Source organism: Hyperolius riggenbachi, chromosome 1 (genome assembly GCF_040937935.1).
Source record: "Hyperolius riggenbachi isolate aHypRig1 chromosome 1, aHypRig1.pri, whole genome shotgun sequence".
NCBI classification, from domain to species: domain Eukaryota; kingdom Metazoa; phylum Chordata; class Amphibia; order Anura; family Hyperoliidae; genus Hyperolius; species Hyperolius riggenbachi.
The window spans coordinates 100,800,209-100,823,675 of record NC_090646.1 but is presented as its reverse complement, the minus strand read 5'-3'; positions in this window follow the sequence as shown (position 1 = coordinate 100,823,675).

Genomic DNA, 23,467 nt, shown 5'->3' with positions numbered 1-23,467 from the left:
TACTTCCTGCTTTCATGGAAGCAGCAATAGTGTTAACATCCTCATCAAAAAGAAAAAAGACTGTTGAATCAGGCACTGCAGTTAAATCTGTTTTAATAGTGTTTTCAGTGTGAATGAAATCACCACTTGTATAAAAATTGTTTCTTGCATTCAAAGAGGTAGGTACAGAAAATCTTGTGCAAACATCTTGTGCATTCAAACAACTGCATGAAAAGAATGTCCTACCATATCAGAGGGTGGCGGTGGTGGGTGCAGGGCTAAAACGATAGCCTAACGGCCGTTTCGCCCGGCGGTGCTTCTTCCTAGGCTGATCCACGCCAGTGTTAACATCCTGTGCTTACCAATTAGCTTTCTGCCATCTGAGGGATCAAATTATAACTTGTGTTTAGTTACAGATGAGGGGGCATTAGACATGCTAAACTCTCTAAATACATTTAGGGTGCATTGCTCTTCGTTTTCCTTCTGTCCTGTGCAAGAGGTCAGGTCTACTTTAAAACCCTTCCAAACCTTTACTAGAAAGAACTCGTTAACAAAAAATTGCCTCCCTCGAATAAAAAAAAAAAGGAAATACCTATTAGCACCTTGCACACATGACCATAAGACACACCAGTTTGAACTTTGTCGCATTAATTTCCCAAAACTCGGGGTCATCCAGTGCCCAGGGAACTCCCAAGTCATGTCAAGTTGATATAAAAACTTAGTTTGACTCCATGCAAAGCTACATTCAGCCCATATTCTAGAACACAAAGTCAATTACGCATCCTATATAAAATTTCATAGAAAGTGTGGGCATTCCTCGTAGTATCTGGAAATAGGTACTTGAAAGTCTGAAAAAATGTCGTCACAGAAGATCAGTTATCTCATCTGATTTGCCAGGCGAGCATTTATATTTCAGCTAGATGGTAAACTTCAAGCAACATAACACTAGATGATGCAACACCCCAACCACCAGTTGTGACGTTGATGCTAAACATTTCAAGGCATACATAGCTCCCTCATTATCTGTTTGGATCAAATATGCCCTGTTTTGTAAATGGTCACCTGAAATAACTACTGCTTTTAAAATCAGGAAGACCTTCAATAAAACAGTTGCCATGGTAACACCACGTTCCACCCAAGAAACCAGCCACATTTCAACACACCGCCTGATCCAGTAGATCAACACCACATTGGCAAAAAGCTGATCCCAGAATAAAATCTTCCTGCCAAAAAGTCAATTACTCAGGAGTCTTTCTATTTTTTGTGGGGTATCTTGTACTATGGTCATCCTCTTTGTCCTCTGTAATATCGCCCAGAGAAGTTGAGGTCTTTATTGTTTTTGGACTTGATATGGGCAGTTCCAGTTGTAGCTGCAATGGGGCCCTGGGGCAAAAGTAACTTGGGGGGCCCCTCAGCAATGCTTCCCCCCTGCAGCCTCTGAGCCGACTCCCAGGATCCATCCCACCCAGAGCCGGGACAAGGTCCTCCAGCACCCAAGGCTGAGACACCAAAGTGCGTCCCTCCCTCCCACCCCAGCCATCACACACTGATTGCTATTAGACTAAGAGGAACCACAGCCCCCTCCCACCCCCCCACCCCCCAAACACCTTAATCTCTAGTTATCTAGACAGGATGGACACACAGCTTGTGCGGCTCTATACTTTGCATTTACACAATGGACTGGGGGAGTGCAGTAGGGGGACGGGTACAGATAGTGGGACAAGGGGAAAGAGGCAGGCACAAAGGGGGACAGAAGGAGGCACAGTGGAACAGAGGGAGGCACACAGAGCCAGATCATCCACAAGGCATCTTAGGCAGGTGCCTAGGGCCTGAAGAGAGTCTGGGGGCCGGTTTATGCTAACCCCCAACAAATCTTATAAAAAAAGCTAGGTAGCCATCAAGCGTGGGCCCAAAGTAGTTGCTTGCCTAAGGCACCATTTCACTTTAACCTTCTTGCCGGTTATCCCGAGCTCAGCTCGGGGTAACCTGCGCAGGAGGATTTCTCCGGCCCCAATGGGCCGATTTTCACAAGTTTTTTTTACTGCACGCAGCTAGCACTTTGCTAGCTGCGTGCATATCCTGCTCGCCGCTGATTCGCCGCTACCCGCCGCGCCGCCCCTCCCCTCCAGACCCCTTGCGCAGCCTAGTCAATCAGTGCCAGGCAGCGCTGAGGGGTGGATCGGGATTCCCTCTGGCGTCCCGACGTCCATGACGTCGGTGACGTCATCCCGCCCCGTCGGGGGAAGCCCAGCAGGAAATCCCGTTCTGAACGGGATTTCCTGCTTGCAAAGATCGCCGGCGGCGATCGAAGTAGGTAGGGGGATGCCGCTTGTCAGCGGCGATCATATATGATTTAAAAATGTATTTATTTTAAAAAGTGCTGCGCCGCCCCCTTGCCAACAGAATTGGAACGGCAAGGGGGTTAATCCATCTCTGTAAGCACGGGGGTCAGAGCTCGCACAGGTGGACTAAAGATGGCACAAGGAAACAGAAGGAGGCACAAAGGGAGACAGAAGGAGGCACAGAGAGAGGCAGAAGGAGGAACAGGGGGACAGAGGGCCACACAGGGGGCAGAACCTAACCAGCCCAAAAGCACATGATCATGTATCTTGTACTCTGTTTGCCATGTCTAGCTTTGTCCTATGATGTATAACCTTGTTACGTCTGTCCTTTGTATCATTGTATATTTTTATTGTCCAGCACTGCGTAATATGTTAGCGCTTTATAAATAAAATAATTGCACCCCCCATTCAAACCTTCCTCCCCACTGGTGACCCCCATGGCCAGGAATTCCATCCAGCAGAATTAATAAAACAAATTCAGCCACCCCATAACTTCCCCCACCCATAAAAACAAGACCTGCTCCATAGGGGTGTCCCCTGTATCAGAAGGGGGTAGGGTAAGACGTTGCCCCAGCTTACTCACACTCCTCGGCCTGCCTGTGAAGTCATGTGCAGCCCTGCCCTTTTGTTACCCAAGATGTCAATCACTATCAAAGAGTGGTTACTGAGATGGGAAGAGCTGTTGGACTGGCCCCTTAGGGGTCATATCACTGTGCTCCCACAGGGTTTAAGGAGGCATGATTTTATCTACCTGCGAGGAGTTGGCACTAAGCAGCCTGATTGTTCACTGAGGTAACACCAAAACAAACGAGCAGACATATTCAGGCATCAATAATTACCATAAACATCCAATAAGGTTTAATTAAGTAGGGGGAAGGAGGTCCTCGACCTCTAACCTAACAACTTGATACACAAAAGGAAGAAAAAGGGTCCCCCCTCATAAATTATATACATTCCCTACCATAAATGAGCAATATATATATATCGAGCCTGAGACCAAAAGGATCAATTTGAAAAATTCTTTATTCATAGCCAACTCAACAATTAAAAACAATTAAAAACACGCAGCCAATCAGGGTCACAGATCCCTCATGTTATTAATAATAAACTGAGTCACATGTCAAATAATATATGAATATATGTATATTGCCTGCCTGGGAAACAATGTGGTAAAACGTATAGCGGTGCCTCAAAAATTTAAATAAAAATAAATAAAAATCTATAATGTATATATCATCAACTAGAGACAACTGCCCCACATGTATACCCAGGAAAGCAAATCCCAATTCCAATAAATACCCTTTTAGATAGAAAATCCCCTCCCAATCCTGTCACTATAATAAAGTGCTGTTGCTGTGTAAATATCACCAATCTGTGCTAATACTTGCCATCAACAATAAATATAAATATGCAAAACATTCACAAACATATAAAACTTCATAACATCAATACATATCCATAGACCCATAATGGTAATCTTGTGCAAAAAAAGACAATGAGGTAGATAGAGAAAACGGAAAGTGCATGAGTGTTGAGGTAGATAAAGGGAGAGGCAATAAGAAAAGATGGCGACGCAAACGCCAATATAGGTGAAAAAGGTGACCAGGATAGCGGCAGGCTAGGAGGAGAGAGACATATGAACTCACCAGATATAAAAGTATGAAGACCCCGATTGGCTACAACAGCGCTACCCGCGCTGTCCCACTAGTTCCGCCGAAGCTGCCAAGGGACGACTTGCTAGGGAGCTGGCGCAGTTTAAATATCCCTCTCTACACCGCCAGACGCGGCCGCGTCATTGGCACGACCCCACGTGCCGTCAGTAACGTCAGCACGTACGGCCGGCCATGCGTCACATGAAACGCATAGAGGGCGACTGGTACGCATAGAAAGCTGAATTAAAAATACCTATGACGCGTGAGAATCCACATGGTCGCCATCTAGTGGACAAAATTCAAAGTACATGCACAATCCAACCAAGATTCAACACAACAATTCAAGTAAGTATTCAGCTGCCATCTAGCGGCGAGAGAGGAAAACAACAGATTCAGATAAGATAATGAATAAAGAAACCCCAAAAGACCCAATTGTCCCAAGCACACATAAATTTCCAGAGCACATAGATTGGTAACATAACTCCTTACAGTATTTCTAGTAAACATTTCTAAATATAGTGCTTTAATAAGACACATTCTTGAGCAATTTTAAACAGAAAGATCCCTGCAAACAAAGGACCCAAACAAAAAATGTCTCAACATATTCATAAAAACAAAGGAAGACAAGAGATATGCAATGTTTCCAATCCAAATGCGTAGATCAAATTCACCCCCAAGGGGCCCAAAATCTCTATCTCAGTTCCAGAGCATAAGTCCAAAAGGATCCTAAATCAGAACAGCACAAAAATATAAAACAAATATGTATAAGTAGACATCATATACAATAAGACAAAAGAAGGGGGGGGGATGAGTAGAAAAACCCCCACATTTATTTACTTATTACTCAAGAGAGACAACTTAATCGAGCCTATAAAAGATGAAAGAGGCAAGACCAGTCCCCCTACCTGTGGACTGTGGAATCAAATCTACGGCCTCCATCTACTCACAAAATGTTGGCCAAGGGACAGATTGATTAAAGCCCCTATATCAAAGAATGTCATAAGAACCACCCAAAAGTGCAAACTCACAACACAGAGTAGTCCGACCTCCTCACCTTGGGGTCATAGAAACATGTTAAAAAATAGATAAGACAAAGCAAAAGCCAGATATCAGGATGGAAAACACCCAAAAAGAAGGGTGAACTATTATGCATGCACTAATTTTATCTTATTCTATTGTGGTAAGTAACAACCCAAGTTGAAGTCCTCATTGAGGCCATTGGGGACCCGCGTACCCAGTTTATGTATCCAGCGTAGTTCCCATTGTAACAACTTGGTGATATAGTTTCCACCTCTAATACTTGGTTGTAACCTTTGAAGTCCATAGACCTTCCAATTTTCTATTTTACCCAAAGGACAGATCAGAGAGTGTGCTGCTACAGTTGTTAGGACTTTATTATCCTGGTAATCTCTATATGCCAGTTTTAGATTTGAACGATGTTTTTGAACTCTACACTTAAGTGGATTTTTCGTCTGTCCAACATATCTCTTGGAACAACCACATTCAAGAAGATAAATTACCCATGGCGTCTGGCAATTAATAAAATCATAAAGAGCAATTCGTGAGTTATCAGCATAATTGACAATATTCTTGGTAGACGGCATCAACGAACAGATTGAGCAGTTCCCACATGGGTAGCTACCTTTAATACTCAAGGGCCTTGGTGGATAGGAATAATGGCTGTGACAAAGTTTGTCTTTTAAAGTAGGTGCCCTCTTGGCCGTTATAGATGGTTTCAAAGTGATGAACTTCTTGAGTGTTGGATCACTTTGTAGGATCCTCCAATGATTTTTGAGCACTCCATAGATTTGGTTCCAACCTTCATTAAATGTTGTAATTAATCTCACTATATTGTCCTTTTTTGTGCGACTTCCTCCCGACTGCAACAGCCGCTCCCTAGGGGTAAATCTGGCTCTTCGCCACGCCTTTCTTATGCATTTATTAGGGTAGCCTCTATTTTTGAATCTTTCTGCTAATTTTTCTGCTTCCCGTTCGAACTCCTCATTGGTGGTGCAGTTGCGCCTGATTCTCAAGAATTGCCCAGTTGGTATTCCACGTTTTGTTGCCATAGTATGGAAAGAAGAATAATGCAGGAGACTGTTAACTGCTGTAGTCTTCCGAAATAGTGTGGTATTTAGTTGTCCCTCAGACCCCTTGAAGATTTTGATATCCAAAAAGGAAACTTCATTCTGGGAAAAGTCAAAAGTGAGAAAAATGTTGAGATCATTATTATTGAGAGCTGCCATGAACTCCCGCAGCAAATCCAGATTTCCCTGCCACTAGATGAGGACATCATCGATAAAACGATGCCACCCCGCAATCGCGGGGTGGAATCGTTCCAGCGACGACGTCCACAAATATTCTCTTTCCCACCATCCGAGGAAGAGGTTGGCCACTGAAGGGGCACATTTGGCCCCCATGGCCACACCTCTAACCTGGAGGTAATAGGTACCATTGAATAAGAAATAATTGTGCGTTAGCACAAATTCCAAGAGGTCCAACAGCCATCGATTCCTCTGGCGATTTTCATTAGACTCCATATCCAGGAAATATTTAACCGCCTGTAGACCGTGTTGATGTGAAATGTTTGAATACAAACTCTCAACATCACATGTAACCAAAAAATCTTGGCTATCCACTTGTATATCACCCAGCTTACAGATGACGTCAGCCGAGTCACGTGTGTATGATTCAAGCGATGTGACATGTGGTTGTAGGAAGAAGTCTATAAATGCACAACATTTTTCATTGAGGCTCCCCATACCCGCTATTATGGGTCTCCCTGGTGGGTTCTGCCGATTCTTATGTATTTTGGGCAAAATATAATAAGTTGGCGTCACTGGTTTTTCTACCCATAAATAATCAAATTCTTTCTTGGTAATTATCTTTTCTTCAAATCCTAACTGGAGTAAAGTTTTAAGTTCTATTTGAAATGGTCCAGTTGGGTTACCAGCAAGTTTTTTATAAAATCTGGTATCCTTCAACTGTCTATACGCCTCTTTCTCGTATTGGTCTCTAGGCCATACAACAATATTGCCTCCTTTGTCCGCCTCTCTTATAATAATGTCAGGTCTACTACTCAGATCTTTGAGGGCTTTTCTCTCATCTCTAGTCAAATTATCTCTAACATTGTTCTTACATGAAATTTTCTGCAGGTCAGTCGAGACTGCATCAAAGAACACTTGTACTTGAGGACAAGAGTTAAAGACAGGTAAATATTTTGAGGCAGGCCTAAAATGAGTATGCCTACTTACCCCAGCTGTCTCAACTTGTTCTTCTAATAGAGACATTAAGTCCAAAAATATACTTTTGTCCTGTTCATCAATGTTCATTTCCTCTACCAGGTGCGTCAAAGGTTCTTGGTTGTGATATAATTTTTTAAGAACTAATTTCCTACAAAAAAAATAAAGATCTTTTAATAAATCAAATGGGTCAAACCTATTCATCGGTGAAAAGCTTAAGCCCTTTTTCAAAAGATTGTACTCAGTATCTGTTAGTGGCACGGCAGACAAATTGATCACACTCAATGTCTCAATAACAGTATCCAAATCACCTGTTTCCTCGTTTCCCTTATGCTTCTTTCCCACCTGACGAGGATCCAATCTTATCTCCTCAAGTCTCCCCAGATGATGAAGTGCGCTACTCTCCACATCAGACTCTGTCCAATCACTGGAGTCTGAAACATGGTCCATGGGGACGGGGTCTCCACGTCCCCCCTGAGGCACTCGTTGACTCGGATTTGGTCGTTTTGGATTTCGTGGCTTATATGGCTTCCTGGGGAAGTTTTTACCCCGCATATTATTTTTGTGTCTCCAAAGATAAGCTTTAGCATTTGCATAGTCCTGTCTGTCTCTCAAGAGTTTCTTCTTTTTGTTTTCTATTACATCTGTTTCTAATTTCTTGATATCTTTTTTAAGGAGCTCCATAAAGGGCTCAACTAAAGTTTTTTGATCATATTTCGTTAATTGTTTCAAAAGATCCATATTCTTATTCTTTAAATTAAGTAGCAGTTCCTTATCCAGATCAATCAACATCTGAATAATTATGCTCGCACACTTGTTAAGACCACTCTCCCAGACCTTCTTCTTCTTCTCCTCCAATTGCCAAGAGGGGAAGATCTGGACCCTCAGGCCCCTGGGATAAAAACCCTCTCTATCATAGTTTTGGAGACTCTTAATATTCCACCAGACTTTAACGTAATGGATATGTGTATCCTTGATTGCTCCACATAAAGTCCTAAAATCCTCTGGCAGAGATCTGTCTATTATTAATCGCTCATTTTGAAAAACTTCATTTAATCTTGCGCTCCAATCTTGCTCAAAGGCATCAATAAAGCTGTAAGCCATAATTAACACAAATAAAATGCTGCTCTGAAAAGAGACAAAAGACAGCCTCCAATTAAACATTGTTAACACCAAAACAAACGAGCAGACATATTCAGGCATCAATAATTACCATAAACATCCAATAAGGTTTAATTAAGTAGGGGGAAGGAGGTCCTCGACCTCTAACCTAACAACTTGATACACAAAAGGAAGAAAAAGGGTCCCCCCTCATAAATTATATACATTCCCTACCATAAATGAGCAATATATATATATCGAGCCTGAGACCAAAAGGATCAATTTGAAAAATTCTTTATTCATAGCCAACTCAACAATTAAAAACAATTAAAAACACGCAGCCAATCAGGGTCACAGATCCCTCATGTTATTAATAATAAACTGAGTCACATGTCAAATAATATATGAATATATGTATATTGCCTGCCTGGGAAACAATGTGGTAAAACGTATAGCGGTGCCTCAAAAATTTAAATAAAAATAAATAAAAATCTATAATGTATATATCATCAACTAGAGACAACTGCCCCACATGTATACCCAGGAAAGCAAATCCCAATTCCAATAAATACCCTTTTAGATAGAAAATCCCCTCCCAATCCTGTCACTATAATAAAGTGCTGTTGCTGTGTAAATATCACCAATCTGTGCTAATACTTGCCATCAACAATAAATATAAATATGCAAAACATTCACAAACATATAAAACTTCATAACATCAATACATATCCATAGACCCATAATGGTAATCTTGTGCAAAAAAAGACAATGAGGTAGATAGAGAAAACGGAAAGTGCATGAGTGTTGAGGTAGATAAAGGGAGAGGCAATAAGAAAAGATGGCGACGCAAACGCCAATATAGGTGAAAAAGGTGACCAGGATAGCGGCAGGCTAGGAGGAGAGAGACATATGAACTCACCAGATATAAAAGTATGAAGACCCCGATTGGCTACAACAGCGCTACCCGCGCTGTCCCACTAGTTCCGCCGAAGCTGCCAAGGGACGACTTGCTAGGGAGCTGGCGCAGTTTAAATATCCCTCTCTACACCGCCAGACGCGGCCGCGTCATTGGCACGACCCCACGTGCCGTCAGTAACGTCAGCACGTACGGCCGGCCATGCGTCACATGAAACGCATAGAGGGCGACTGGTACGCATAGAAAGCTGAATTAAAAATACCTATGACGCGTGAGAATCCACATGGTCGCCATCTAGTGGACAAAATTCAAAGTACATGCACAATCCAACCAAGATTCAACACAACAATTCAAGTAAGTATTCAGCTGCCATCTAGCGGCGAGAGAGGAAAACAACAGATTCAGATAAGATAATGAATAAAGAAACCCCAAAAGACCCAATTGTCCCAAGCACACATAAATTTCCAGAGCACATAGATTGGTAACATAACTCCTTACAGTATTTCTAGTAAACATTTCTAAATATAGTGCTTTAATAAGACACATTCTTGAGCAATTTTAAACAGAAAGATCCCTGCAAACAAAGGACCCAAACAAAAAATGTCTCAACATATTCATAAAAACAAAGGAAGACAAGAGATATGCAATGTTTCCAATCCAAATGCGTAGATCAAATTCACCCCCAAGGGGCCCAAAATCTCTATCTCAGTTCCAGAGCATAAGTCCAAAAGGATCCTAAATCAGAACAGCACAAAAATATAAAACAAATATGTATAAGTAGACATCATATACAATAAGACAAAAGAAGGGGGGGGGATGAGTAGAAAAACCCCCACATTTATTTACTTATTACTCAAGAGAGACAACTTAATCGAGCCTATAAAAGATGAAAGAGGCAAGACCAGTCCCCCTACCTGTGGACTGTGGAATCAAATCTACGGCCTCCATCTACTCACAAAATGTTGGCCAAGGGACAGATTGATTAAAGCCCCTATATCAAAGAATGTCATAAGAACCACCCAAAAGTGCAAACTCACAACACAGAGTAGTCCGACCTCCTCACCTTGGGGTCATAGAAACATGTTAAAAAATAGATAAGACAAAGCAAAAGCCAGATATCAGGATGGAAAACACCCAAAAAGAAGGGTGAACTATTATGCATGCACTAATTTTATCTTATTCTATTGTGGTAAGTAACAACCCAAGTTGAAGTCCTCATTGAGGCCATTGGGGACCCGCGTACCCAGTTTATGTATCCAGCGTAGTTCCCATTGTAACAACTTGGTGATATAGTTTCCACCTCTAATACTTGGTTGTAACCTTTGAAGTCCATAGACCTTCCAATTTTCTATTTTACCCAAAGGACAGATCAGAGAGTGTGCTGCTACAGTTGTTAGGACTTTATTATCCTGGTAATCTCTATATGCCAGTTTTAGATTTGAACGATGTTTTTGAACTCTACACTTAAGTGGATTTTTCGTCTGTCCAACATATCTCTTGGAACAACCACATTCAAGAAGATAAATTACCCATGGCGTCTGGCAATTAATAAAATCATAAAGAGCAATTCGTGAGTTATCAGCATAATTGACAATATTCTTGGTAGACGGCATCAACGAACAGATTGAGCAGTTCCCACATGGGTAGCTACCTTTAATACTCAAGGGCCTTGGTGGATAGGAATAATGGCTGTGACAAAGTTTGTCTTTTAAAGTAGGTGCCCTCTTGGCCGTTATAGATGGTTTCAAAGTGATGAACTTCTTGAGTGTTGGATCACTTTGTAGGATCCTCCAATGATTTTTGAGCACTCCATAGATTTGGTTCCAACCTTCATTAAATGTTGTAATTAATCTCACTATATTGTCCTTTTTTGTGCGACTTCCTCCCGACTGCAACAGCCGCTCCCTAGGGGTAAATCTGGCTCTTCGCCACGCCTTTCTTATGCATTTATTAGGGTAGCCTCTATTTTTGAATCTTTCTGCTAATTTTTCTGCTTCCCGTTCGAACTCCTCATTGGTGGTGCAGTTGCGCCTGATTCTCAAGAATTGCCCAGTTGGTATTCCACGTTTTGTTGCCATAGTATGGAAAGAAGAATAATGCAGGAGACTGTTAACTGCTGTAGTCTTCCGAAATAGTGTGGTATTTAGTTGTCCCTCAGACCCCTTGAAGATTTTGATATCCAAAAAGGAAACTTCATTCTGGGAAAAGTCAAAAGTGAGAAAAATGTTGAGATCATTATTATTGAGAGCTGCCATGAACTCCCGCAGCAAATCCAGATTTCCCTGCCACAAGATGAGGACATCATCGATAAAACGAGGAATCGTTCCAGCGACGACGTCCACAAATATTCTCTTTCCCACCATCCGAGGAAGAGGTTGGCCACTGAAGGGGCACATTTGGCCCCCATGGCCACACCTCTAACCTGGAGGTAATAGGTACCATTGAATAAGAAATAATTGTGCGTTAGCACAAATTCCAAGAGGTCCAACAGCCATCGATTCCTCTGGCGATTTTCATTAGACTCCATATCCAGGAAATATTTAACCGCCTGTAGACCGTGTTGATGTGAAATGTTTGAATACAAACTCTCAACATCACATGTAACCAAAAAATCTTGGCTATCCACTTGTATATCACCCAGCTTACAGATGACGTCAGCCGAGTCACGTGTGTATGATTCAAGCGATGTGACATGTGGTTGTAGGAAGAAGTCTATAAATGCACAACATTTTTCATTGAGGCTCCCCATACCCGCTATTATGGGTCTCCCTGGTGGGTTCTGCCGATTCTTATGTATTTTGGGCAAAATATAATAAGTTGGCGTCACTGGTTTTTCTACCCATAAATAATCAAATTCTTTCTTGGTAATTATCTTTTCTTCAAATCCTAACTGGAGTAAAGTTTTAAGTTCTATTTGAAATGGTCCAGTTGGGTTACCAGCAAGTTTTTTATAAAATCTGGTATCCTTCAACTGTCTATACGCCTCTTTCTCGTATTGGTCTCTAGGCCATACAACAATATTGCCTCCTTTGTCCGCCTCTCTTATAATAATGTCAGGTCTACTACTCAGATCTTTGAGGGCTTTTCTCTCATCTCTAGTCAAATTATCTCTAACATTGTTCTTACATGAAATTTTCTGCAGGTCAGTCGAGACTGCATCAAAGAACACTTGTACTTGAGGACAAGAGTTAAAGACAGGTAAATATTTTGAGGCAGGCCTAAAATGAGTATGCCTACTTACCCCAGCTGTCTCAACTTGTTCTTCTAATAGAGACATTAAGTCCAAAAATATACTTTTGTCCTGTTCATCAATGTTCATTTCCTCTACCAGGTGCGTCAAAGGTTCTTGGTTGTGATATAATTTTTTAAGAACTAATTTCCTACAAAAAAAATAAAGATCTTTTAATAAATCAAATGGGTCAAACCTATTCATCGGTGAAAAGCTTAAGCCCTTTTTCAAAAGATTGTACTCAGTATCTGTTAGTGGCACGGCAGACAAATTGATCACACTCAATGTCTCAATAACAGTATCCAAATCACCTGTTTCCTCGTTTCCCTTATGCTTCTTTCCCACCTGACGAGGATCCAATCTTATCTCCTCAAGTCTCCCCAGATGATGAAGTGCGCTACTCTCCACATCAGACTCTGTCCAATCACTGGAGTCTGAAACATGGTCCATGGGGACGGGGTCTCCACGTCCCCCCTGAGGCACTCGTTGACTCGGATTTGGTCGTTTTGGATTTCGTGGCTTATATGGCTTCCTGGGGAAGTTTTTACCCCGCATATTATTTTTGTGTCTCCAAAGATAAGCTTTAGCATTTGCATAGTCCTGTCTGTCTCTCAAGAGTTTCTTCTTTTTGTTTTCTATTACATCTGTTTCTAATTTCTTGATATCTTTTTTAAGGAGCTCCATAAAGGGCTCAACTAAAGTTTTTTGATCATATTTCGTTAATTGTTTCAAAAGATCCATATTCTTATTCTTTAAATTAAGTAGCAGTTCCTTATCCAGATCAATCAACATCTGAATAATTATGCTCGCACACTTGTTAAGACCACTCTCCCAGACCTTCTTCTTCTTCTCCTCCAATTGCCAAGAGGGGAAGATCTGGACCCTCAGGCCCCTGGGATAAAAACCCTCTCTATCATAGTTTTGGAGACTCTTAATATTCCACCAGACTTTAACGTAATGGATATGTGTATCCTTGATTGCTCCACATAAAGTCCTAAAATCCTCTGGCAGAGATCTGTCTATTATTAATCGCTCATTTTGAAAAACTTCATTTAATCTTGCGCTCCAATCTTGCTCAAAGGCATCAATAAAGCTGTAAGCCATAATTAACACAAATAAAATGCTGCTCTGAAAAGAGACAAAAGACAGCCTCCAATTAAACATTGTTAACACCAAAACAAACGAGCAGACATATTCAGGCATCAATAATTACCATAAACATCCAATAAGGTTTAATTAAGTAGGGGGAAGGAGGTCCTCGACCTCTAACCTAACAACTTGATACACAAAAGGAAGAAAAAGGGTCCCCCCTCATAAATTATATACATTCCCTACCATAAATGAGCAATATATATATATCGAGCCTGAGACCAAAAGGATCAATTTGAAAAATTCTTTATTCATAGCCAACTCAACAATTAAAAACAATTAAAAACACGCAGCCAATCAGGGTCACAGATCCCTCATGTTATTAATAATAAACTGAGTCACATGTCAAATAATATATGAATATATGTATATTGCCTGCCTGGGAAACAATGTGGTAAAACGTATAGCGGTGCCTCAAAAATTTAAATAAAAATAAATAAAAATCTATAATGTATATATCATCAACTAGAGACAACTGCCCCACATGTATACCCAGGAAAGCAAATCCCAATTCCAATAAATACCCTTTTAGATAGAAAATCCCCTCCCAATCCTGTCACTATAATAAAGTGCTGTTGCTGTGTAAATATCACCAATCTGTGCTAATACTTGCCATCAACAATAAATATAAATATGCAAAACATTCACAAACATATAAAACTTCATAACATCAATACATATCCATAGACCCATAATGGTAATCTTGTGCAAAAAAAGACAATGAGGTAGATAGAGAAAACGGAAAGTGCATGAGTGTTGAGGTAGATAAAGGGAGAGGCAATAAGAAAAGATGGCGACGCAAACGCCAATATAGGTGAAAAAGGTGACCAGGATAGCGGCAGGCTAGGAGGAGAGAGACATATGAACTCACCAGATATAAAAGTATGAAGACCCCGATTGGCTACAACAGCGCTACCCGCGCTGTCCCACTAGTTCCGCCGAAGCTGCCAAGGGACGACTTGCTAGGGAGCTGGCGCAGTTTAAATATCCCTCTCTACACCGCCAGACGCGGCCGCGTCATTGGCACGACCCCACGTGCCGTCAGTAACGTCAGCACGTACGGCCGGCCATGCGTCACATGAAACGCATAGAGGGCGACTGGTACGCATAGAAAGCTGAATTAAAAATACCTATGACGCGTGAGAATCCACATGGTCGCCATCTAGTGGACAAAATTCAAAGTACATGCACAATCCAACCAAGATTCAACACAACAATTCAAGTAAGTATTCAGCTGCCATCTAGCGGCGAGAGAGGAAAACAACAGATTCAGATAAGATAATGAATAAAGAAACCCCAAAAGACCCAATTGTCCCAAGCACACATAAATTTCCAGAGCACATAGATTGGTAACATAACTCCTTACAGTATTTCTAGTAAACATTTCTAAATATAGTGCTTTAATAAGACACATTCTTGAGCAATTTTAAACAGAAAGATCCCTGCAAACAAAGGACCCAAACAAAAAATGTCTCAACATATTCATAAAAACAAAGGAAGACAAGAGATATGCAATGTTTCCAATCCAAATGCGTAGATCAAATTCACCCCCAAGGGGCCCAAAATCTCTATCTCAGTTCCAGAGCATAAGTCCAAAAGGATCCTAAATCAGAACAGCACAAAAATATAAAACAAATATGTATAAGTAGACATCATATACAATAAGACAAAAGAAGGGGGGGGGGATGAGTAGAAAAACCCCCACATTTATTTACTTATTACTCAAGAGAGACAACTTAATCGAGCCTATAAAAGATGAAAGAGGCAAGACCAGTCCCCCTACCTGTGGACTGTGGAATCAAATCTACGGCCTCCATCTACTCACAAAATGTTGGCCAAGGGACAGATTGATTAAAGCCCCTATATCAAAGAATGTCATAAGAACCACCCAAAAGTGCAAACTCACAACACAGAGTAGTCCGACCTCCTCACCTTGGGGTCATAGAAACATGTTAAAAAATAGATAAGACAAAGCAAAAGCCAGATATCAGGATGGAAAACACCCAAAAAGAAGGGTGAACTATTATGCATGCACTAATTTTATCTTATTCTATTGTGGTAAGTAACAACCCAAGTTGAAGTCCTCATTGAGGCCATTGGGGACCCGCGTACCCAGTTTATGTATCCAGCGTAGTTCCCATTGTAACAACTTGGTGATATAGTTTCCACCTCTAATACTTGGTTGTAACCTTTGAAGTCCATAGACCTTCCAATTTTCTATTTTACCCAAAGGACAGATCAGAGAGTGTGCTGCTACAGTTGTTAGGACTTTATTATCCTGGTAATCTCTATATGCCAGTTTTAGATTTGAACGATGTTTTTGAACTCTACACTTAAGTGGATTTTTCGTCTGTCCAACATATCTCTTGGAACAACCACATTCAAGAAGATAAATTACCCATGGCGTCTGGCAATTAATAGAATCATAAAGAGCAATTCGTGAGTTATCAGCATAATTGACAATATTCTTGGTAGACGGCATCAACGAACAGATTGAGCAGTTCCCACATGGGTAGCTACCTTTAATACTCAAGGGCCTTGGTGGATAGGAATAATGGCTGTGACAAAGTTTGTCTTTTAAAGTAGGTGCCCTCTTGGCCGTTATAGATGGTTTCAAAGTGATGAACTTCTTGAGTGTTGGATCACTTTGTAGGATCCTCCAATGATTTTTGAGCACTCCATAGATTTGGTTCCAACCTTCATTAAATGTTGTAATTAATCTCACTATATTGTCCTTTTTTGTGCGACTTCCTCCCGACTGCAACAGCCGCTCCCTAGGGGTAAATCTGGCTCTTCGCCACGCCTTTCTTATGCATTTATTAGGGTAGCCTCTATTTTTGAATCTTTCTGCTAATTTTTCTGCTTCCCGTTCGAACTCCTCATTGGTGGTGCAGTTGCGCCTGATTCTCAAGAATTGCCCAGTTGGTATTCCACGTTTTGTTGCCATAGTATGGAAAGAAGAATAATGCAGGAGACGAGGAAACAGGTGATTTGGATACTGTTATTGAGACATTGAGTGTGATCAATTTGTCTGCCGTGCCACTAACAGATACTGAGTACAATCTTTTGAAAAAGGGCTTAAGCTTTTCACCGATGAATAGGTTTGACCCATTTGATTTATTAAAAGATCTTTATTTTTTTTGTAGGAAATTAGTTCTTAAAAAATTATATCACAACCAAGAACCTTTGACGCACCTGGTAGAGGAAATGAACATTGATGAACAGGACAAAAGTATATTTTTGGACTTAATGTCTCTATTAGAAGAACAAGTTGAGACAGCTGGGGTAAGTAGGCATACTCATTTTAGGCCTGCCTCAAAATATTTACCTGTCTTTAACTCTTGTCCTCAAGTACAAGTGTTCTTTGATGCAGTCTCGACTGACCTGCAGAAAATTTCATGTAAGAACAATGTTAGAGATAATTTGACTAGAGATGAGAGAAAAGCCCTCAAAGATCTGAGTAGTAGACCTGACATTATTATAAGAGAGGCGGACAAAGGAGGCAATATTGTTGTATGGCCTAGAGACCAATACGAGAAAGAGGCGTATAGACAGTTGAAGGATACCAGATTTTATAAAAAACTTGCTGGTAACCCAACTGGACCATTTCAAATAGAACTTAAAACTTTACTCCAGTTAGGATTTGAAGAAAAGATAATTACCAAGAAAGAATTTGATTATTTATGGGTAGAAAAACCAGTGACGCCAACTTATTATATTTTGCCCAAAATACATAAGAATCGGCAGAACCCACCAGGGAGACCCATAATAGCGGGTATGGGGAGCCTCAATGAAAAATGTTGTGCATTTATAGACTTCTTCCTACAACCACATGTCACATCGCTTGAATCATACACACGTGACTCGGCTGACGTCATCTGTAAGCTGGGTGATATACAAGTGGATAGCCAAGATTTTTTGGTTACATGTGATGTTGAGAGTTTGTATTCAAACATTTCACATCAACACGGTCTACAGGCGGTTAAATATTTCCTGGATATGGAGTCTAATGAAAATCGCCAGAGGAATCGATGGCTGTTGGACCTCTTGGAATTTGTGCTAACGCACAATTATTTCTTATTCAATGGTACCTATTACCTCCAGGTTAGAGGTGTGGCCATGGGGGCCAAATGTGCCCCTTCAGTGGCCAACCTCTTCCTCGGATGGTGGGAAAGAGAATATTTGTGGACGTCGTCGCTGGAACGATTCCACCCCGCGATTGCGGGGTGGCATCGTTTTATCGATGATGTCCTCATCTTGTGGCAGGGAAATCTGGATTTGCTGCGGGAGTTCATGGCAGCTCTCAATAATAATGATCTCAACATTTTTCTCACTTTTGACTTTTCCCAGAATGAAGTTTCCTTTTTGGATATCAAAATCTTCAAGGGGTCTGAGGGACAACTAAATACCACACTATTTCGGAAGACTACAGCAGTTAACAGTCTCCTGCATTATTCTTCTTTCCATACTATGGCAACAAAACGTGGAATACCAACTGGGCAATTCTTGAGAATCAGGCGCAACTGCACCACCAATGAGGAGTTCGAACGGGAAGCAGAAAAATTAGCAGAAAGATTCAAAAATAGAGGCTACCCTAATAAATGCATAAGAAAGGCGTGGCGAAGAGCCAGATTTACCCCTAGGGAGCGGCTGTTGCAGTCGGGAGGAAGTCGCACAAAAAAGGACAATATAGTGAGATTAATTACAACATTTAATGAAGGTTGGAACCAAATCTATGGAGTGCTCAAAAATCATTGGAGGATCCTACAAAGTGATCCAACACTCAAGAAGTTCATCACTTTGAAACCATCTATAACGGCCAAGAGGGCACCTACTTTAAAAGACAAACTTTGTCACAGCCATTATTCCTATCCACCAAGGCCCTTGAGTATTAAAGGTAGCTACCCATGTGGGAACTGCTCAATCTGTTCGTTGATGCCGTCTACCAAGAATATTGTCAATTATGCTGATAACTCACGAATTGCTCTTTATGATTTTATTAATTGCCAGACGCCATGGGTAATTTATCTTCTTGAATGTGGTTGTTCCAAGAGATATGTTGGACAGACGAAAAATCCACTTAAGTGTAGAGTTCAAAAACATCGTTCAAATCTAAAACTGGCATATAGAGATTACCAGGATAATAAAGTCCTAACAACTGTAGCAGCACACTCTCTGATCTGTCCTTTGGGTAAAATAGAAAATTGGAAGGTCTATGGACTTCAAAGGTTACAACCAAGTATTAGAGGTGGAAACTATATCACCAAGTTGTTACAATGGGAACTACGCTGGATACATAAACTGGGTACGCGGGTCCCCAATGGCCTCAATGAGGACTTCAACTTGGGTTGTTACTTACCACAATAGAATAAGATAAAATTAGTGCATGCATAATAGTTCACCCTTCTTTTTGGGTGTTTTCCATCCTGATATCTGGCTTTTGCTTTGTCTTATCTATTTTTTAACATGTTTCTATGACCCCAAGGTGAGGAGGTCGGACTACTCTGTGTTGTGAGTTTGCACTTTTGGGTGGTTCTTATGACATTCTTTGATATAGGGGCTTTAATCAATCTGTCCCTTGGCCAACATTTTGTGAGTAGATGGAGGCCGTAGATTTGATTCCACAGTCCACAGGTAGGGGGACTGGTCTTGCCTCTTTCATCTTTTATAGGCTCGATTAAGTTGTCTCTCTTGAGTAATAAGTAAATAAATGTGGGGGTTTTTCTACTCATCCCCCCCCCTTCTTTTGTCTTATTGTATATGATGTCTACTTATACATATTTGTTTTATATTTTTGTGCTGTTCTGATTTAGGATCCTTTTGGACTTATGCTCTGGAACTGAGATAGAGATTTTGGGCCCCTTGGGGGTGAATTTGATCTACGCATTTGGATTGGAAACATTGCATATCTCTTGTCTTCCTTTGTTTTTATGAATATGTTGAGACATTTTTTGTTTGGGTCCTTTGTTTGCAGGGATCTTTCTGTTTAAAATTGCTCAAGAATGTGTCTTATTAAAGCACTATATTTAGAAATGTTTACTAGAAATACTGTAAGGAGTTATGTTACCAATCTATGTGCTCTGGAAATTTATGTGTGCTTGGGACAATTGGGTCTTTTGGGGTTTCTTTATTCATTATCTTATCTGAATCTGTTGTTTTCCTCTCTCGCCGCTAGATGGCAGCTGAATACTTACTTGAATTGTTGTGTTGAATCTTGGTTGGATTGTGCATGTACTTTGAATTTTGTCCACTAGATGGCGACCATGTGGATTCTCACGCGTCATAGGTATTTTTAATTCAGCTTTCTATGCGTACCAGTCGCCCTCTATGCGTTTCATGTGACGCATGGCCGGCCGTACGTGCTGACGTTACTGACGGCACGTGGGGTCGTGCCAATGACGCGGCCGCGTCTGGCGGTGTAGAGAGGGATATTTAAACTGCGCCAGCTCCCTAGCAAGTCGTCCCTTGGCAGCTTCGGCGGAACTAGTGGGACAGCGCGGGTAGCGCTGTTGTAGCCAATCGGGGTCTTCATACTTTTATATCTGGTGAGTTCATATGTCTCTCTCCTCCTAGCCTGCCGCTATCCTGGTCACCTTTTTCACCTATATTGGCGTTTGCGTCGCCATCTTTTCTTATTGCCTCTCCCTTTATCTACCTCAACACTCATGCACTTTCCGTTTTCTCTATCTACCTCATTGTCTTTTTTTGCACAAGATTACCATTATGGGTCTATGGATATGTATTGATGTTATGAAGTTTTATATGTTTGTGAATGTTTTGCATATTTATATTTATTGTTGATGGCAAGTATTAGCACAGATTGGTGATATTTACACAGCAACAGCACTTTATTATAGTGACAGGATTGGGAGGGGATTTTCTATCTAAAAGGGTATTTATTGGAATTGGGATTTGCTTTCCTGGGTATACATGTGGGGCAGTTGTCTCTAGTTGATGATATATACATTATAGATTTTTATTTATTTTTATTTAAATTTTTGAGGCACCGCTATACGTTTTACCACATTGTTTCCCAGGCAGGCAATATACATATATTCATATATTATTTGACATGTGACTCAGTTTATTATTAATAACATGAGGGATCTGTGACCCTGATTGGCTGCGTGTTTTTAATTGTTTTTAATTGTTGAGTTGGCTATGAATAAAGAATTTTTCAAATTGATCCTTTTGGTCTCAGGCTCGATATATATATATTGCTCATTTATGGTAGGGAATGTATATAATTTAGGAGGGGGGACCCTTTTTCTTCCTTTTGTGTATCTGATTGTTCACTGAGGAACAGAAATAATGACCAATGGTTCAGTGCAGCAGGTAGCTTAGATCGGTATACCCAAAAAGTAAACTGCTGTTAACCGGTTGCCGACCGCGTCACGCCGATGGGCGTGGCCGCGGCGGCATCCCCAGGACCGCCTGACGCCGATCGGCGTAAGGTCCTTGGGGCGGGTATTGCGGGATATCGCGCTAGCTGATGCAAGAGCATCTCCGGAACGGAGCTCCGCCATCAGTCTCCCAGGGAGACTGTTAGATGGCAAAACCACTGTCTAATTAACCTGTACAGCCTCGCGATGTAAGGCAGTGCTGTACCGGGGACGGCTGTGTGACATGGCTGTCCCCTCCATTGGCTCAGGGGTGATCTGCTGTCATAGGCTGAAGCCTATGACAGCCGATCACAGTGATAGGCTGGCGGGGGGAGGGATGGAGGGGCCACTGTAAAAATAATTTTAAAAAAATACACTATTTTATTTAAAAATAAAACAAATAAATATTTATTAATAAAAAAAAACCAACAACATTGGGGGAGCGATCAGACCCCACCGACATAGAGCTCTGTTGATGGGGAGAAAAAGGGGGGGGGGGGGGGAATCACTTGTGTGCTGTGTTGTGCGGCCCTGCAGTGAGGCCTTAAAGCTGCCGTGGCCCATTTTGTGAAAATGGCCTGGTCTTTAGGGGGGGTTTAACACTGCGGTCCTAAAGTGGTTAATATACAAACTATTTTTCATAGAACAATACTAAAAAATATAAGAAAAAATACTAAAATATGCATAACAACTGAACCTCAACTGGTGCTTTAAAGCAAATGAGCAGAAAGCTGCAGCCATTCAACATTACAACCCTTTCCTTGTTCAACACACAGGAGTTCTAGGGACTTCCCTGAAAACAAAAGACTACTTTGCAGGAATATTCCTGGATCTGTGTTATAAAAGGGCAGTCTGTACACGATGTGGGGCAAATTCACCAAGATTGAACAATACTGGAGAGGCCTAGAAGATATGGTTGATCCTGCAACCCTGGACTTGATCTTGTGCAATTAGGCTTGTAACAGGCAGCCCCATTGATTGATTTTATGGAAAAGGCTTGTAACGGTCCCATTTCCTAAAGTCAACAACCACCTCAACGGTTTTTGCAGTGTTGAGGACCAGGCCATTTTCCCTGCACCAGAGGCAGATTCTCTCAACCTGGTGGCGGTACTCCTACTCTTCATTTTTGGTAATGAGGCCCACTATGGTGGAGTCGTCAGCGAACTTGATCACTTCAACAGTGTCTGACGTGGATCTGCAGTTGTTCGTGTACAGGGAGAATAAGAAAGGCGACAGTACACATCCCTGAGGGGCCCCTGTGTTGGTGATCCTTGGTTTTGAGAGGATAGGGCCTAGCTTGACAGCCTGGGATCTGTTACTGAGGAAGTCCGTGATCCACAGGCGCAGGGTTGGATGGACCTCTAGAGTGGCCAGGTTCTCCTGAAGTATATGGGGGCTGATGGTGTTGAACGCCGAACTAAAGTCGAGTAGGAGGATCCTGGCGTATGAGTCCGGTTTGTCTAAGTGGTCGTTGACAAGCTCCAGGCAGATGTTTATGGCGTCATCCGTGGACCTGTTTGTTCTGTAGGCAAACTGGAGCGGATTTCAGAACATGGTGGGGTTGCTGTGCTGAATAGTAGTAAAGCAATGCTTACGTGTCTACAGTCATATGAAGCACATGCAATGAGAACTTTATTTAGGTAGCAGTAACAAAACCTTCCATCTATACTCCCTTCAGTAATCCTTGACATAAATAGTAATGGAGTAATCCAATTAAACATGAAGAGGTCTATCCACAGGCATCAGTGCTTGACAAATATTTGCAGAGAAGTCATAAGCAGGGCAGTTTCTAGGCTAAATGTCACCCAGGGCGAGGGTGTAAAAATCGCCCCCCCCCCCCGCGCCGTGGAGCCAGGTATAGGTGCCCACAGTTTAGGTTAGCTATCTAGGTGCCACCAGTATGAATTAGATAGGTAGGTGCCTGCAGTATAGGTTAGATAGGTAGGTGCCTGCAGTATAGGTTATATAGGTAGGTGCCAGCAGTATAGCTTAGATAGGTAGGTGACTGAAGTATAGGTTAGATAGGTAGGTGCCTCCTGTATAGGTTAGATAGGTAAGTGCTTGCAGTATAGATTAGGTAGGTAGGTGCCTGCAGTATAGGTTACATAGGTAGTTGCCTGCAGTATAGGTTTGGTAGGTAGGTGCCTGCAGTATAGGTTAGATAGGTAGGTGACTGCAGTATAGCTTAGATAAGTAGGTGCCAGTATAGGATAGATAGGTAGGTGACTGCAGTATAGGTTAGATAGGTAGGTGCCTGCTGTATAGGTTAGATAGGTAAATGCTTGCAGTATAGGTTAGGTAGGTAGGTGCCTGCAGTATAGCTTAGATAAGTAAGTGCCAGTATAGGACAGATAGGTAGGTGACTGCAGTATAGGATAGATAGGTAGGTGACTGCAGTATAGGTTAGGTAGGTGCTGCAGTATAGATTAGGTAGGTAGGTAGGTGCTGCAGTATAGATTAGGTAGGTGCCTGCAG